The sequence below is a fragment of the Mauremys reevesii genome, linkage group 5, assembly GCF_016161935.1.
Source record: "Mauremys reevesii isolate NIE-2019 linkage group 5, ASM1616193v1, whole genome shotgun sequence".
In the NCBI taxonomy this organism is placed as follows: domain Eukaryota; kingdom Metazoa; phylum Chordata; order Testudines; family Geoemydidae; genus Mauremys; species Mauremys reevesii.
In genome coordinates, this window is record NC_052627.1 from 113,030,707 (window position 1) to 113,050,196 (window position 19,490).

General features: G+C 41.0%; 1 protein-coding gene across 5 annotated transcripts in view; it reads right to left on the minus strand.

The window, feature by feature from the left end:
• The window catches only part of STX18 (syntaxin 18), a 93,524-nt gene that overhangs the window by 60,055 nt on the left and 13,979 nt on the right, over positions 1-19,490 (minus strand). The window contains exon 1 of one of the 5 annotated variants that reach the window (XM_039540180.1): positions 15,643-15,706. The exons of 3 other annotated variants lie outside the window; for them this stretch is intronic. The gene's annotated coding sequence lies outside the window, so the exon portion shown is untranslated. Of the gene's footprint in view, positions 1-14,316; positions 14,339-15,642; positions 15,707-19,490 lie in introns of those variants that run through there. One more of the 5 variants, XM_039540183.1, reaches the window with a different exon arrangement.

The window sequence follows — 19,490 nt, forward strand, 5'->3', positions numbered from 1 at the left end:
TGATTATTTATCATTTGTATTAAGATGCGACAGCTAATATACTATTGCCAGTTTTACAGCAAAAAAACATTTCATTTTACACAGTATCAAAATGACAAAAAAAAAAAAAAGACATTTGAAAGCACTCTCTCCTACAATAAGAAAGTTAGTTTATTTTGGAATGAAACATTCATTTTATAATTTTACTTTATTAAGTATATATATTTTTATATATTGTACAAGGTTCAAAAATTCTCACTGATGTTGATTTTTATTACTCTTAGTTCACATTTTAAAAACCACAACTTTTAAAATACATTCTGCATCTCATCATTTTCATTTTTTCCTATTTTATAATATAAAGGTGGGCTAAGGTTTGGGAGTATTTAACTCAGTTTCAACTTACGTCAATAAAGAACATTTTGCAATACTGTTCTTAAAAATGACCAGTTGAAAATAAAATCAGAGGATTTTGTAAAAACACATGCTGAATTTACGCCATTTTTAAGAAGAGTGCAATTGTTACTAGCATTTTGATTTTACATTTAGTTTTACTAGACAGAGGATGGCAAAATTAGCTGTTAACACTCGTAAGTTACTTAAACACAATCAGTGCTTCAACTGACTTCAGTAAGCACTGAAAACTCAGTATCTTGTAGGATGTGGGTCACTGGTTGTTTTGCTATACATTAAAAACTTAGCATTGTACTTAAAACCAAACTCTAGAACTGTGCACACACAAAAAAAAGAAAAAAAACAAACAAACAAACCACACCACACTTTCACAGCTTCAGAATATATTTTTTTGTTTTCTAAGGCCAAAAGGTATAGTCTTTATCAGATAAAAATCTGTGTAATGGTTACTCAAGTGCATAGGTAGAATCATTCTATGAATTGCTAAAATATTAAATTTGAAGACAGAAACTGCTTTATTTAATAGATTACTTGAAATAGAAACTTTAAACTAAAAAATGTACAGTACATTTTGAATTAATGGTAATAATGTATACATTTAGCTCTTGTGGGAATTTTAAATGTCTTAACAGAATAGATTAGTTTACTGCCTATGTCTACACACACTAAACAGACATTTTATGAGAATGCATTGTAAGCAAAGACAACTAAAGGGCCCAAAGAACATATCCTGAACTCTAAACCAAATAAATGGAAGATCTCACATAGTCAAAACAGTCTAAATTTTCAGCTCTACTCATCTGCTTATATTCACTCTCTCTCTCCCAGGCAACAAGCACGTTCAATAAGAAAATAAAATAGAAGCAACATCTGATTTTAATAGACCTTCCCAATTTGTTTTTTCATGTTTGTTGTCCAACTCCAATCATAAACTTTCCTTAACATTTATATTTTCACACAGGCATCCAAACCTCACTGACTAAAATACAAACCCCAAAGCAATTGTGGGGGGCCTTTTGCTTGCCCAGCACCCTCCTGAACAATACAAGCACATACAAAGTCCATCACTTTATTAATAGAAAATGATATGCACAGATCCTGTTATCTCAAATGGATTTCCCAGACACTTCAGTCCAAGCACACTGGTTTAGATAAAACAATAAAACAAGATTTTAAGTGGTTACAAGTAATGAGGCATAAAAGTCAGAATTGGTTACAGGAAAATAAAAGATAAAACACAATTAATATCTAACTTAACAAGCTAAATGAACTCAAAGCAAAGCAAAGGATTCTCTCACCAGAAAGTTTAGGAGTCTTACTGGTTGGACTCCTTTCAGCCAGGGACACCCCCCCCCCCCCACACACACAGTCCAATGTTACTGTCTTGTCCTTCAGGTGTGTTGATGCCATGAGTAGAGAAAAGTATTTGGGGGCATCTGTTCCCCTTTCTTATTGCTCTCTTTTTCTTTGAAAAATCACCTCCAGCTGAGGTTCAAGAGACAGACGGTCTGGGGGACGAGAACCTCCAGCTGTTTCTTTTCCAAATTGTTGATTTCTCACTCACGTCCTTTTTCCTGCTGAAAAATGGTCACTTAAGCAGGTGATAGCCTATTTGATTTTGTTTGCCCCTTGTCTTTGAGGAACTGGTTTGTGCCTGCTTTTCTAAACTTGGAATGTGTCTCAGTAATGTTATATGGTAGAATCTTATAACTTTATATACAATAATGCCACACATTTTACCAGGACAATAATGATCAGCAACTTCTGAGTTTTCAAATGGTACCTCACAAGGTATACTTTGTACAACATCCATTATTGTTTTGTAAAAAGGGTGAACATAGGGATACAGAATGTCACAACCAGGCTTAAGTCCCAAGGGGAAACAGGATTATGTGGGGAACCCCCGCCCCCTAGACTGATCATGCTGTTAAGGCACAGAGAGCCAATCCCTCAAAAGGGAGATCCTAAATGGTTTGTCGGACCTCCTGTGGAAGACCTGATGACTGGAGCCATCAAAACCCACGCATGGCTATGGCAGATGCCATGACTCTGGCTGGCTCTCCTTTTTCCCCCGCAGACTGATGACAAACTGCATAGTCTCAAGGACTCTAGGGCTACATTGAAGTCTTTGGGGATTTATACGTCACTCCCAAAGAAGACACACCTCTGCCTTCAGTCATTGCAAGCTTCTCAGTCCTCTGTATTTCAACAGCAACAGTTTCTATCCCCAGGCCAGACACATACAATCCAACCTCTGACTCAGACAACAAACCTTAGAGTCAGACAACCAGGGAGGATGGTATCCTTCAGCACCAAGGATCTATACCAAAACTCCAGAAAGGATGGTACTTAAGACAGCATACTCAGCTTGCCACTTGACAGCTCTCTCAGACCCATCTGATCCATTGGGCCTGAGCTTGGTGGCTAACCCGAGTCTCCACGGGAGCCGCAATGTCCACACTACTATTTTTAGAGTGCTAGCCCAAGCCAAGCTAGTGTAAGCCTGTCCACCTGGGCTTGGAGGCTCACTCCCAGGTGCAGTGTAGATACACCCTTAGACCGCTATTATGGTCTATCATGACACTATCTTCAGGGAAACAAGACTACATGTAAATAATTTTCCCTTGAGGACTAAAACTTACAACTTAGATATGCAGACTGAAATTCATCCCAAGAAAACATTTGAGAATTCTGTACATTATGGATCAATAAGGACAGTTTTAGGGATACTGAAAATGGGAAATCAATATTTTTCTTAACATCAAGCAGATTATTTTAACATTTGTAAGAAAAGACTTGTAATTGTCAATCACTGAATACCTGACAATAGAGTTTGGTTGTGTAGCATGACATTCCATTCCATTCCTCCCACCCTCTCCAAGCTAACAATTTTAATGACTTTTTTAAAAAAAAATCTATTTCCTGTCATTTTGGTTACTTTAGAGTACAATTATTTTACATTTTATGATGCCACTGGGGTACCATTACAAATTTTTTATGCATTTAAACCAAGGAAAGACATTTAAGTAATAGTTTTTCTTAAGGAGAAGCTGTCAATCCTGTTCTGAATGAACAAACAATCTTTCTTTAAAAGCAATCTAGAGATTTATTTCTCCCTGTAACCATAGAAATTAATCTTGAGCCTAGACAAAATAGCATAAAATACCATCATTTAATGAAAATCAGAACGCTGCTATTGCAAATGAGGGTTGGTATTTTTTCTTTAATTGAACAGAAAGTTCTGTATGTAGTCATAGGATTTTACTTGATGGGCTGCTTCTTACAGCTTAATTGTACCCAATTAACCAATTTCAACAAAGCATTTAGATTTCCATGCATTTTAATTTTACTCTAAAAGGGCATCAATCAGAAAGAAAAAAGTCATTAAAAAAAGCTGTGTTCAATAGGAGAGTTCTTTTAATGATGTCAAGCAGCCAAGAAAAATCACAATTATATTGTGAGGTTAGTGAGAAAACAGCACAAAAAAGCTTTTAAGTATGATAGACAAGACGCAACCACAGATTGAGCAACAGATTTGTGTCAGCATGACTATAAAATGACAGGACATTATGAAAAACAGTTTTCATCATGGAATAAAAGTATTTACAAAGTTTCATGCACCAGTTCTATATAGGGTTGCCAGGGGAACCTGGCAGTGTCCAGTCAGATGTACTGACCAGACACCAAAAGTCTGGTTACCGCAGGCGGGAGAGGCGCCAGGTCATCAATCCATGCCAGCCCCTGCTCAGCCGGGGCCGCCTCCTACCTGCATCTTGTGGGCAGGCAGGCTCTGTGTCAGGCTGCAGCTCCAGAGCAGAGGGAGCATAGCTGAGGGGAGGGAAAGGTGGGAGGGAGGTGGAGTGGATCTAGTTCTGAGGAAGGTGGAGGGGGGACACAGCAGTGAGGGTAGAAAAGCAGAGAAACAAGTGGGCAGTGGGGCCTGGAGGAAGAGGCGGAGCAGGGGTGAGGCCTTGGCAGAAGAGGTGGGGCAGGGCCTTGGGGGTCCAGCTGTCTGCAGTTAGAAAGCTGGCAATCTTAGCTCTGTAAACTACAAAGCCCCAACAACAAGTAGCACAATGTCACATAAGGAACCATAAGATTAAAGGAATTAGTTCTCTTTTAACCAAGCTATAAAAAAGTAAGGGGAACATAACTATCTATTATTTTTTCAGCATGGGAGAAAAAGTAATTGTTTAGGTTCATACAAGGGAACATAGATAGGTTTGATGTTATAAAACCAGAGAAAGGAAAATGTAGCAAAAATACCAGAAAAATATTCACACTGAGGCATATTAGATTGGAATAGTTTCCCAAGGGAAGTGGTGAAAGCCACTTAAATTTGACTGGAAAGGCCCCGGAAAACATACAGCAGTGAATAATTTTAAATTCACAGGCAGCTGTCCCCAGTAGTCTTTTCCATTTCTAATTTATATGGATTTTATGATCAAGTCCATTGTACATTGACTAACAAAAATCTAATCCTTGTAAGTCTATGTCAATTTCACAACATACACAAATGAATAGTATTTTCATTAATAATAATTAAAATTTACGGATAGGCAAAGTAAGAAAAATGCTTTTTCAGACCTTAGAGTTTGATTTTCTTACAATTTAGATGTGATGTCGACAATTTGTGTTTTAACAGTTATTAAGGTGAGCAGATAGCAAGTGTAAAAAAATCGAGACACGTTTTTTCTCGGGGCAGGGGGTGGGGGAGGGGAATAATTGCCTATATAAGACAAAGCCTCTAATATTGGGACCTTTGGTCACCTTAAGCCCAGGGCTCCCTAACACAGCTCAGCTGACTCAAGTCCCACTAACCCTGCGCTTAAACTGCAGTGCAGACTCACCCAAAGTGGCCCGCCTGACTTTATAACCATCACTGACTCTCCCACCTGGCTTTATAACCGCCCCCACTCCCGCTGCAGGAGATAGTTGGGGGGGGCACATGGGAAACTGCACCACAGTGAGGCACCACCCACCCCTGCTTTCTGCCGTGGCCCCCTTGGTGCCCTCCCCGCCTCCGGCCACTGCAGGCTGCAAGCCCCAGCCAAACACCCTCATTGGGTCATGGCTGCTGGTGGGCAGCAGGCTGGGCAGGGTGGCCACGTGGGGGCGGCGAGGCGGGGGCCAGGGAGCTATTTATCCCTCTTGTGTGCACGGCACCTGACACTGGAGTCCACACCCCACAGGGAGCTGTCCACGCAGTGAGTGGGGAGTGGAGCTATGCAGTCTGTGGGGCGGGGCAGTGCCAGGGTCCCCTCTAGCCGCCCAGAGCCAGGTAGTGGCGGCTCCCACAGTGGCACTGTGCCGCCACTCTGGAGCGGGCTTGACCCCCAGCTTACAGCCACACTGGCTCGCTGCGCTTCCCGGGTTGGCAGGAGCCCAGGACAGCGTTCGACACCACACACGGCCCTGACCCTAAGAGCCAGAAGGGTGGTGAGGTGGGGAGTCCCTGCAGTGCTTACCTGGGGCGGCTCCCAGGAAGCATCTGGCAGGTCCCTCTGGCTCCTAGGGACGGGTTGGGTGGGGTGGGGGGCGGAGGGATCTCTGCCCGCTGCCGGCACCTGCAAGCCCCACCCCCTCAGCTCTGATTGGGCAGGAGGGAGCCAGTGCAGCACACGGAGACCCGCTCCGCCTCTGTGCCTAGGGGCCGCCAGCACTGCAGGCTCCTGCCGGCAGGCGGGTGCGCCGCCGGGAGCTGCCCCAGGAAGCGCCGCCATGCCAGCCCCAGGACTTGGGCGGTGATGGTGAGCGGTCCCCAATAACAGGACACAGGGCATCCCAACCGATGTGCAGTTGGGACACAGGACAAATGTGTTAAAATCGAGACTGTCTCGATAAAATCGGGACGTCTGGTCACTCTAACAGTTATAAAGCTTTAATTTATTTTTTACTATCAACATCTGTTGAGATTTAATATTTATCTAATATTATGTCTAATAATATCCCTATAATCTCCCAAAACTTTCAATTTAAACTTTGAAAATTTAAATCAATAGAAAAAAATGCTTGACATAATTTTGTGCAACTGTGAAAATTAAACTAAAAATTTTTAAAAGCTTAAAAATAAACAGATATCCATCAAAATTATAAAAAAAAAATCAAATTCTGCCAAGCCCAATTACAAAACACACTGTTTTCTATCTGCACACACTCCTTCCATCTGAGCCTATCCAAGTAGATACAAAAATCCTTTTAGCCCTTCAATAAGTCAAGTCTTTATCAGACACAATGTATTATTAGCTTGCCAATAATCATACCACACACTTAGGGACATGTGTTGCAGAAGGACAGAATGACATTTGCAATGAATTGAGTCCGTCAGTGAACTATCTTCAGCTACATTAATGAGAAAATATCAGAACGCTTTAGAAGAATAATTTCAGGTCTTTCTCTTGGCCGGGAGGCCTACCATAATTAGAACCTCAAGGTTTGGGATTAATAATATTTTGCTGTATTATCTCCTGATTGTTCTAAACTTACATATAAGCTTAAAATATGGCTTTAATTGGTGTTTGTATTAGGGCTGTCAAGTGATTAAAAAAAATTAATCACGATTACTCATGCAATTAAAAAATTAACCGTGATTAATCACACTGTTAAACAATAATAGAATACCATTTTTTAAAATATTTTTGGATGTTTTCTACATTTTCAAATATATTGATTTTGATTATAACAGAATACAAAGTGTACAGTGCTCACTTTATATTTATTTTTATTACAAATACTTGCACTGTAAAAAATAAATTCTATTTTTCAGTTCACCTAATACAAGTGAACTGTAGTGCAGTCTCTATCATGAAAGTTGAAGTTACAAATGTAGAATTATGTACAAAAAAAACCTCCATTCAAAAAAAAAAAATGTAAAACTTTAGAGCCTACAAGTCCACTCAGTCCTATTTCTTGTTCAGCCAATTGCTCAAACAAGTTTGTTTACATTTGCAGGAGATAATGCCGCCCGCTTCTTGTTAACAATGTCACCTGAAAGTTCTCATGGCACTGTTGTAGGTGGCATCGCAAGATATTTACATGCCCAATGCGCTAAAGATTCATATGTCCGTTCATGCTTCAACCACCATTCCAGAGGACATGAGTCCATGCTGATGCTGGGTTCTGCTCAATAACAATCCAAACCAGTGCAAACTGATGCATTTTCATTATCTGAGTCAGATGCCACCAGGAAAAGGTTGATTTTCTTTTTTGGTGGTTCAGGTTCTGTAGTTTCTGCATCGGAGTGTTACTCTTTTAACACTTCCAAAAGCATGCTCCAAACCTCAGATTTTGGAAGGCACTTCAGATTCTTAAACCTTGGGTCAAGTGCTATAACTGTCTTTAGAAATCTCACATTTTCACTGCAAATTTGACAATGTTCTTAAAATGAAGATGTGCTGAGTCATCATCCAAGACTGCTATAACATGAAATATATGGCAGAATGCAAGTAAAATAGAGCCGGAGACATACAATTCTCCCCCAACGAGTTCAGTCACAAATTAACATTTTTTTAAAAATGAGCGTCATCAGCATGGAACCTCTGGAATGGTGGCCGAAGTATGAAGGGGCATACAAATGTTTAGCATATCTGGCATGTAAATATCTTGCAATGCTGGCTACAAGAGTGCCACAAGAACATCTGTTCTCACTTTCTGGTGACACTGTACATAAAAAGAGGGTGGCATTATCTCCTGTAAATGTAAACAAACTTGTTTGTCTTAGCGATTGGCTGAACGAGAAGTAGGACTAAGTGGACTTGTAGGATCTAAAGTTTTGCATTGTTTTGTTTTTGAGTACAGTTATGCAACAACAACAAAATCTACATACGTAAGTTGTACTTTCACAATAAAAAGATTGCACTATATTACTTGTATGAGGTGAATTAAAAATACTGTTTCTTTTATCATTTCTGCAGTGCAAATATTTGTAATACAAAATAATAAATGAGCAGCATACACTTTGTATTCTGTGTTGTAACTGAAATCAATATGAAATCAACTTGAAAATGTAGAAAAACAACCTAAAAATATTTAATACATTTCAATTGGTATTCTATTGTTTAACAATGTGATTAAAACTGTGATTAATCACAATTAATTTTTGAGTTAATCATGTGAGTTAATTGCGATTAATCGACAGCCCTAGTTTGTATACATTTTTTCTTTCTTTATATAGGAATTAGATACAGTGCTCTGGTCAGCTAATTTCTAAGTTATTATCTACAAAAAAACCTAGAGTTTTCAGGTGCGTAAGTAGTCCCTGGAATCATGGTTAAAGTTGTCCCTGCAAATCTGAAATGGTGCTCCTGCCCAGCTCTGGGGAGGGGGAAGAGGCCCGCAGGAGGCACTGAGAGACTGCTGGCGCAGCATCCATGGCCTGCACCAGTAACCTTGCCACTATGAGAGAGCAATACTGCCCCCTACCTCCAGCGGGTACTCCCACCACAGGTACCTCCTTCAGCACCCCCAACTGTACTCACTCCAGCACCCCCCAAATATCCCTCCCAGTACACAGACACCCCTCCAGCACCCCACAACTACTCCCTTCAGTGACCCTTAACTGTACCCTCTCCCCCCCCAGCAGTGTCCTTTGTTTGGGAACTTGGAATATGGTACGGCTGGGGTTGCTCCGTTCTCACGGCCTCGGCTGCCGGAGCTGGTGGGGCAGGGCAGCCCGGAGGAGCAAGGGGCTGTTCCACTCTGCACACAGGGCATGTGGGGAGAGTGAGCTGGCTGCAATGGCAGGTCCCTGGGTTGTGAGCAGGGTGTGACCAGGCTGCTGAGAGGCAGGTGCCCAAGTGGGATGAGTACTCCAGGGAGCACCTCGCGTAGCATCTCATGGCAGCCAGGCTCTGTGGGCAGGGGGCAGCACCAGGGGGTGTTGCTAGCCAGCACTGGGCTCCTTCGGGGCAAACGCAAGAGCATATCAGGGGTTCAGCTTGGAGCTGCGCCACCTGCCCTGCCTGGAGAGCATCTGGCCATGCAGAGGTGGCAGAGAGGACTGCCGGGCAGCCATACAGCGCCCCGGCTCCCAAAACACGGACAGCCAGGGACTCGAGTGGGCCGGGTGGCTCCCACAGGCTTCCGATCTGCTGGCTCCTGGCAGGAGGTGACAGTTTTCAAACTGTGGGGTGCATCACCCGAGGGAGGTGCTCCCCACAGTGTGAAAATCTCTGTGCTAAATGCAAGGCAGAAATCGGGGGGGGGATAGGGAGGAAGGAAGAGGGTGTAATCCCACATGATTTTCCCTACGTCACCTCTAGGGGGCATACATATGCTTGCTCACCCTGGGCACTAAAATGCTTAGTTATGGCTCTGATGGCAGTGCTGGGAATACACCCCCACTTCTCTGATTCCTAGCCCAGTGTCTTATCCACTAGATCATGCTGCCTCCCACAGTTTGGTTGTCAGAGCACATGCCCAGCCCCAAGCCTCCAGTGAGCACCCCCAACTCATAGCACCATGTAGCCTTTTGGTAAGGGAGGAAGCAAATGAAGGAAGTGTAAGCAGAGTCAGGATGAGCTCTACCCTGACATCTGGTGGTAGATTATGGGGAGTGCAGAAAGAAGTTTCAAATATTCGCATTAGTATTTCAGTTATTTGCATGGGCACTCCCACCCCACTTAGCATACCGCAAAGCAGCCTGGGATGGTTATTTTCACAGCTATAGGAGCCCCAATTTTGTTGTTATTGGGGCAGGAGCAATAAAATGTCATCCCGATTAAGTAAATGAGGAACTACAAAACTGTCTTATGATAGAGGGTTTCATTGTCAACTAAATAGCACTTGCTAGACAAGGGACATGGGTTCCAAAACCCAGTCAAGAGAGAGGCTGGGGACAGAGATCTGTACTTGGTGGTGCAGGCTCCTTGTGTGAGCCAGAAGCACCAGTTCCACCTATGCCTCTCTCCACTGTGGAATGTCAGAGTTAATTTTTGATTCCCTTAAGAATCTAAATGCAGGTTACTGAGCTGAATTCACTGGTACTGGGGCTCCCCTACTAAGAGCTGGAATCACTAAGAGCTGAAATCACTGAAGAGCTGGACTTGCTGAGCTGAGAGCACTGAGTACTGTGCTAATGAGTGGGGGGCCTGAAGCCATACTGTGGAGCAGAGCAGCTGGCAGAGCAGAGTGGAGCAGTTTGTGCAGCCACTGGGTGAGTGGAGCCAAGCAACTCGTGAGGACGGCTGGAGTGGCTCACAGGACAGCTGGTGGACCAGAGCAGCTGGCAGAGCAGAGCAGCCCACAGAGCAAGCGGAGCTGAGCTGTTTGCGGAGATGACTAGTGGAAGCAGAACCCCACGAAGAGGCAGGGCAGTGGGCCCCGAAACCACGTAAGGTGCCCCTTTCTACCCAGGCTGGGGAGGGGGACCTCTGCAGAGAGACTCTTGAGCTCTGGGGCTGCACTGACCCGGGACAGAGACTTTTGGATTGTGGGACTTTTGGGACTGTGGGTGATTTGGGGGTTGCTGGACTCAAGGGCCCCGAGAGAAGGACATGGCCCAATTTGCTGGAGTGGGTCTTTGCTCACGGTTTGACCTATGAACTCTAGCTGAGGTATTTTCCCAATTTAATGCTTGTTGTTTGTCATGTAATTAAACCTTTTCTGCTACACCAAGACTCTGTGCTTGCAAGAGGGGAAGCTATTGCCTCTTCGAGGAGCCCAGGGGTGAGTGTAAGATTTTCCCAGGTCACTGGGTGGGGGCTCGAGCTGGTTTTGCATTATGTTGTGGGGAAGGGACCCCTATGTATTGAACCCGGCCCTTGCTGCTATCGTTTCGGCCCGGCAGAAGGGTTACAGAAGTAATTGGGGATGAGATGCAAACAAGGTAGTAAAGAACAACAGAAAACAAAACAACAAAAAGGATAAGAAGGGCGGAGGGGAGGCACAAGAGAAAGGAGTGGGAGTGGACAGAAACAAGTAGACATGCAGCAACTGAACGGGGCATAGCACAAGTGCATATGGCAGGGCGAGGAAAGAGACTCTCATTCAACATTCTATGCAAAGGGGCCTCCGAGAAGGAAAGGATGATGGGGAGTAAAGGCCATTTTACTTCCATCTTCAGTTGGGACGTGTGTCCCTTTTTTAAAATGCTGCAGAGTGGGTGATGATCTGAGCAGTGAGAAGAGGGAGTGGATGAGGTAATGGGAACATAGGAGTGGGGGGAAAAGAGCAATACTGTACTAAAGAGGGAGGGAGGGAGGAAAACAGTAAGAGAGAAGTTGCAGCAGAGGGACTGTGAGCGAGGACTGAGTGTTGGCAAAAATAACCAAAAAGAAATAAATCTAAATGTTCACTTAGCCAAAATATGTATTAAGACAATGTTGCCAGAGGAGGAGATATGAAAAGTCTGCAGTTATTTCAACGTATATACCAAGGATGGGGGAAGAATTACTTGAGTTATACAGAGAGATATTCACATATGGCAAAATATAGGCTGGATATCAGGAACAAATGTGTGACAGTGAGCTCTTCTAGGCTGTGAAGCTGGCAAGGGAAGGGGCAGAAAATTCCTTATGTTAAACTAAATCAACATAAATCAGATTAAAATAGAACTGAGAGAGCCCACACATGGTTTTGCACTGGTATAATGAAATCAATTTAAATATCACACCTTTAATCAAATGTGTGCAACTCTGAACGTTGGGAAAACAAAACAGAAAAGCAAGGGCTGAGAAAGAGAGGAAGGGAGAGGAGAACAAACAACAAGGAAGGGAAAGGAATTTCTACAACAGATTAAGGTTTTCATTCATACACACCATCCTCTTTTTCATATCATCATCCTAGATAATCATTCACACAAACTGGAAAAACGAAAGACTACCGTTTGATGCATAGGCCACTGAGTCACCCCCACGCCAATTTTTAATTATTTTATTGCTCAATTAAATGAGTGGTTTTTAATTCCATGGTGCATGCTAATAGAAAAGGAAGTACAGAGAAAGAAAAACAGTATCAGAAAGGGACTGAATGGACCATAGACAAAAGGAGACTCAAGACAAATATACTGAAACAAAGCCTACATGAAACAGAGATTGCAACAGAACCAGACATGAAAAGAGTGTGATAGAGCAAATAGAGCCAGAAATAAAAGCACACACAATTAGAGAAAGAACAAAACATCAAGAATTGGGGGGGGGGGAGAGAGAAGAGAGACCCCCCTAAGCAAGCATGAAATAGAGCAGAATGGGATGACTATTTAACAGGATAATAAGCAGTAAGGAGGAATCCAGCCATTGTAGTTTGTTACAACATTTTACTTTAGATTTAGAAATGACACCACCAAGAAACCAGGGTCATATTTTCAACATTTAGTTGAAGGGATGCAGCTAAACCAAAAATGGGAATGCACTGAGTAATTCTGAATCCATGTACGGTATCGCCATCACAAATGAGGTCTAGAAAATGTGGATGCAACTGCAGGGACAGATTTATGAAAATCTGGTCCAAAATATAACAATGGAAAGATTTCCATGGGGGTGCAGAGGACATTTACCATCACTTTAAAAAACAAACTAAAAAACCCATCAACACTAGAATTGCTCTTTTTAAAAATATAGTTGTTCATTTTTGTACACCTGCTTTACAAATATCAAGAGTATGTAATCAAGGAAATGATGAAACATACACCAGGCAGTATCAGAATGAAATGTAATCTGGTTTCCTAATATGGATTCCTAATATGTTGTATCATCTACACTACAAACAAAAATTGTGCTAACCCACAGACAACTTGAATCACAGCAAACAATTGTGCACTGGCACCAACAGACTGGTACACCTCTACCTCAATATAATGCTGTCCTCAGGAGCCAAAAAAATCTTACCGTGTTATATCGAACTTGATTTGATCCACTGGAGCGCACAGCCCCACCCTCCCAGAGCGCTGCTTTACCGTGTTATATCCAAATTCGTGTTATATCGGGTGGCGTTATATCGGGGTCGAGGTGTAGTATAGATGGGCCATAAGTAACCCAGTAAGTTGTATACTATGTATACAGTAAGTTGTATACCATATCCCCAAAATGTCTTTATTTGTTTCTAACTACCATAACATCCATCACAATGGACAACCATTTTTTGTTAACAGTCTTAACATTTTACTAAGCTTCAGAACTAAACTACCCTGACTTGCATGGAGGCTGCGAGACATCACAGACTTACTGATTTAGGTTGTCTACAGACTCAGGAAGACACTGCTGTAGTTTACTTTTAGAATAACCTCTTTGCAACCATGAAGGGCTAAAAAATTATTTGTTAATGAAAGCAGAACTATGAGATGAAAAAGAAAATTTTGGTGCACACGACAGGGTGAGCACCACAGAGGTAGGAGATCTTTTGTATTTCTAACTGCTATGAACCTATACACTCAACTTTAATACCTAGAATCACAATTTTGAAACCGATGCCTAATGCTAGGCTCCTGAATCAATGTTTTGCCTGATTTTCAACCTTGTTAAGTACTCGTAACTCTTACAGAAGCCCAAGGAGGGGAGAGACAGGTTCTCAACACATTCAGAGAAAAACCTTTATAAAGGAATAGCATATATAATTCTGGCATTTCCTAACTTTTCAGAACTCAACTTTGCAACATTAATGTTCTTTTCACATAATTTTTGGTATGTAATATGGGTATATTACAATGGCATTTCTGGAATAATGTCTTAGGTATTATGTTTTGCTTAATAAATTGGAAATATGAACACCCAGCTAATGAATGTGCACTACAATTAATTAATTTAGAAAACTGGCATCAAGCGACTTTTTCCAAGCTTATCAAGCATAGAGAGAGAATACATTTTGAACACAGACCCCAAAATATAACCGCCATTTATTAGACACCTCAATTTCAGTCATTTAACATCTCAATTTTATCAGTTTTTCCTGGCTAATAGGTGTTTGTTACTGTAACCGGGCGGTACTCACCCCTGCGGCGCCTCCTACTGGTTACTCCGGGAATTAGCTCTTCTTCCAGTCCGGAGCGCCCCCTGCAGGCTGGTGATCCACCTGTTTTGCTCTCGGCCCCATGTCCCTCCCTGGACCCAGTGCCCCTTTAACTATACCTGGGTCTCCTCCTCCCAGGGGAGCCCCCACCCTGCTATCCCCACTTTGCCTCAGTAGTGGCCACTGAGGGTCATGGTCTAGCTCCACACCCTGGGGCAGACTGCAGCGTCGGCCCACTCATCACAGGCAAAAGGGGTTTGGACCTGCTGCTTTACCTATTCCTGGGTTGGCCCTTGCAACCCCCAGTACCTCTTGCCCTTTCCTAGGCCACAGCCTGGGGCTTTCCAGGCTGGAGCTTCCCTAGCTCCTCAGCCCTTCCCCAGCCCTGCTTCACCATAGGTACCTTTTCAACCTCTAAGCAGCCAGGCCCCTCTCCCTCTGGAAGCAGAGAGAGAGACTGACTGCTCCTGGCTTCCCTGCCTTCTTATAAGCCCTGCTCAGTTTGGGGCGTGGCCTCCAGCTGCAGCCACTTCCCCAATCAGCCCAGCCAAAAAGCCCCTTCCCAGGGCTGTTTTAAAGCCCCGAAGGGCAGGAGCGGGTAGCCACCCCGCTACAGTTACCAACAAGGAAAGCTATTTAAACATGAAAAAAAGAAAAAGAAAAAGAAAAAGCCCTATTGTTGCAATACATTAGAAAAGCTGATTATTCACTGGGAAGAGTCTATCTTGTTTATTATAAAATAGCAGCTGAGAACATGAGAAGTCATCACCAGGTTCATTCTTAACTACCGGTAATTCCTCTGTACATCAACTACTACACAATACTGATTACTACACCATTATAAATAAGAAAGTTAAAATGGATGTGTCTATTACTGTAGTCATATCCCTTTCTCTCACTATCTGCACACCAATAAACCCCTATAATTCATAATAATGTATGTTGACAAAGGTTATTTCTGCATGTTTCAGCAAAAGTCTTATGTATGAACATATGTTAAAAACACAACATTTATTATTCACACAGTTGCAATCAATGTATGAAATGAATGAAATTACCTTACCACCAAGAATCATTACTTGTTAGGGTTACGTTCTGTATAGTAAAACAGGATCTGTATACATCCTTATACTTCAGACCACTTCCTAATTAATGGATGCATATATAAGCCACCTTATTAATCACTCAGACTGTTAGGATGGAAATATTACTACTATCCGATGCAGCACACACCATGTATTTCCCAAAGATAAGATAATGAACTGGTGATTTATATACTTTGTGAGCTGATAATAAAAGTTGTCTGACCTAGGATTTGGCAGCCATGGACTTCTGCAATTTGGAGCAGTGGAGCCTGTTCTTGGAGTAGGCTTATGTGACTGAACATATAGCCCATTTGCTCTGGTTATAATCTGCTTTTATCCAGAATACCACCTGAAACAAACAAATAGGTGAAATATCTGAATTTTTTATCCTGGTTTCTGATCAGTGCCAATAGGCAAGTTAGGCAACTGAAAAGCCTATCACGATTACATTTTTCAGAATAAACCAACAATTATTTTCTCAGGATGTAATGTCTAGTTATGTGACTGCACAATAGACTTTTAAAATATTGTTACAACTCTTCAAAACTTAATCTAGTACATCTTAAAGTCTCAACTAAAGGCTGCACTGTTAAAAAAAGACACAGAATTGTAAACACTGATTAACAAAAGCTTTTGTTGCACTTAAAATGTGTTAACTCAATGTTGAGAAAATAAAATACTAGGTCTCCATCCTGCAAAAAACTCTTACTACTAGGTGCAGATTTATTAACTTTAAAAGGGATTAAGACCAGTAGCTAGCACTGTGCCTGGCAACAAGAGCTTTCATGATCTGGCAACTAGGTAGCAAAATGAATCCTTTAAGAGCTATCAAACCAACCCCCCCCCCCCAAATTTGATATAAATTCAAGTTTTAGACTGCGGTCAATTGAGGTCTAGACAAAACCCTACATTTGTTCACTGCCTAGTCTCCAGTCTGCTCCAAGTTTGAAAAGGTAATTGAACTCTGTCTGTAATTACTGGATTAGACACAGATGGGCTCTGTACATTTCATGGGGGAAAGCACTGTTTTGATTCATTTTATGATTGCCTGAAAGGTTGAACTTTTCAAAATGTACTTTCATCTGTTAAAATGGTTTCTCAAATTCCCAGGGGTATATCTTCAATAACTGATGTTTTAAGCAATTTGGGCCTATCAGATCCTGTCTTTGAATGTAATAAGCTGCCCATTTTCTAGTATTATAAACGTGCATGTAGGTTAATAGCTACATCTCTTACATATTTTCAAAATTGCACTTTTTTGGAAAACTGAAAATTTTACTCAGCAACTGGTATATAGAAACTCGTAGAAATGCTATCTTTTAAGGTGAAAAATATCTACACAGGAATCAATAAATTATCCAATTAAACCATGAATGCTCTTACTCATAACAGCAGTCAGACCAACTCCCTACAGTAATTGATAAAAGATAGGCTTTTCAGTAACTGATAAAACTTCTCTTCTAGGCTCCAATTCAGTAAGGTATGTAAACACATTCCTACTTTTAAACATTATTCACATGCTTAAAGTTAGACATGTGCTTAAGCATATTACAGAAATGGGTCTTAAACACATTTTAACAGTGAGGTTTCCCTTCCAGTGAACCACCTCATCCCTCAAATCAACAAGAAAAATTGTGGAACATGACATGCCATCTGCTGACCATCACTGTTCACTTTGCTTGTATTTCATGAGTGAAATCCTGTCCTCACTGAAGTCAATGGTAATTTTGCCACGGACTTCAATAGGGCCAGGATTTCGTATATCCTTTCCCCGTAACCCTTTGATTGTCTTGTCTATTTAGATTGTAAGCAGTTCACAAAAGAGACTATCTAGCTTCCTGTTATTCTATGTCTGTTAGTGACCAGCACAGTGGAGCCCTGATTTTGTTTGGGAATCCTGGCCATTATTGTAGTACAAATAATAAATAATTTAACAATAACCAATCAGAATGCTATGTAGCAGCAACTACTGCAGCCTCAATAAATAAAGGGAAAGATTATTTAAATAAAATAGGACAGATTTTTATATTTTACTATTAATATCTCAGAAGTTGCACTTCAGCCTTTTTGTTCTATACAATAATCTTCCAAATAAAATACGAATGAGTTGTATATGAGCAAAAATACATGTAGGTCCTTATCCTGTGAAGAGATCTGGTTGTGCAGACCCTTACACTCAAGCAGTTGCTTTTGCAGGATTAGACAAGATTGTCTACATAGGAATAGCTATTCCAGAATAACTCCCTAATTTCCATGTGTGGATGCTCTTATACTGGAATAAGAGTGCTTTATTACACGTTATCTTAATCCTTTGAAATAAGGCACTCTTATTCTGGGAAAAAAGTAGACTTAATCAGGCATAGTTAATCCACTGCCTTATTTCACATTAATTTTTGTAGACAAGACCTCAGACAGTATTTCATCAAAGATTTAGGATCTAAGCACTGGTAATAAGGATAATATCAAATACGTTAATGTAAACCCTCTTATCTCCATACAGGATGCTGAGAGAGGCTGGAAAGTATGGCATTTACTCAGGGAACTTCAAATGTTTAATATTTTAATCGTGTTACTTTCAAATGATTCTTCTCATTAAGGGCCAAACCCTGGTTGTTGAACTTCGAGGTAGCTACTACAAAAGCTTAAGTGGAAAGATGCTTCAGAATATACAAGATAATGTTCATCATACAACTTCTAAGACAAAAACGTACCAATGTCCTAATGCATGGATTGTGTAATATATAGTGACAAAGTCCCATTGAAATCAGTAGGATTCTACTACAGGGGTCGGCAACCTTTCAGAAGTGCTGTGCCGAGTCTTAATTTGTTCACTCTAATTTAAGGTTTCGCGTGCCAGTAATACATTTTAAGAAGGTCTCTTTCTATAAGTCTACAATATATAACTAAACTATTGTTGTATGTAAAGTAAATAAGGTTTTTAAATGTTTAAGAAGCTTAACTTAAAATTAAATTAAAATGCAGAGCCCCCTGGACCGGTGGCCAGAACCTGGGCAGTGTGAGTGCCACTGAAAATCAGCTTGTGTGCTGCCTTCGGCACGCGTGTCATAGGTTGCCTACCCCGTTCTACTAGTATATTTCAATGATTAATTTAATTGCTGCACAATATGTATAAAGTAGTAGTTATGTTTTATGAGTTAAAAAGTGTTCTGTCCACGGAAATGCCCTCAAACAAGCAACAAAATTAAACACAAAGCAAAAAAAAAAATTTCAAAGAAGATGAAGAATCTTCATTTCTTTTGCTTTCTTTTTTGTAGTCATAGTTATTCAAAAACACTGACAACACAGCCACCCTTAGCCAAATTTGGCCCTCAGATGTGCATGAATGACGCCTATGGGTGTTATGGCAACTACTCACATGCACTCCAGAGCAGATTTAGACAATGAATATTTGTAACCATATTATTTCCTAGATCTCTCCTGGGTGCTTTTGACTACATTTCATTACAACTGGAATAATGTTCACGTGACTATCTATATGGGGTAACACTGTTTAAAACAAACATATAAAAATACATCTTCCCCCTCCCCCCCATTTTAGGAAACAAAGGAAAAGGCTTCTTTTCAGCCCATCATTCTTAAGGGGGAAAAAAAAATCTTTTTTAAAAATGTACAACGTTTTATTTTTCCTATAAAAGAAAATTATGCTAAGTGGTATTCCAAATGGACTGTGTGAACTCACAAACTACATCTAAAATTACTGTAATTTTCCAGGACAGGGACAAGAAATTTTCAAAACAATACTACCGTCATAGACCAGAGTATAGTGCACTTTATATGCCACGAAGCATAAGAATGGTAAATATGAAATAAAATGATATGCAATGTCAGATTTTATTCAAACTGTTTAATTCTTAGATAAGTTCTTAGTGTTCTCTTGATTCTTTACATCTTTGATTCTGTAATCAAAATACAGATGCAGCATCTGTGTTTTCATAAGTGTTTCCCATCTGTAATATTATACAATGGGTTTTTAAGCAAGGTGAGAAATTAAGGTTAGGAAACTGAAAGAATATCATTGAATAAAACAAAATTCATATTTTAATGAGCCAG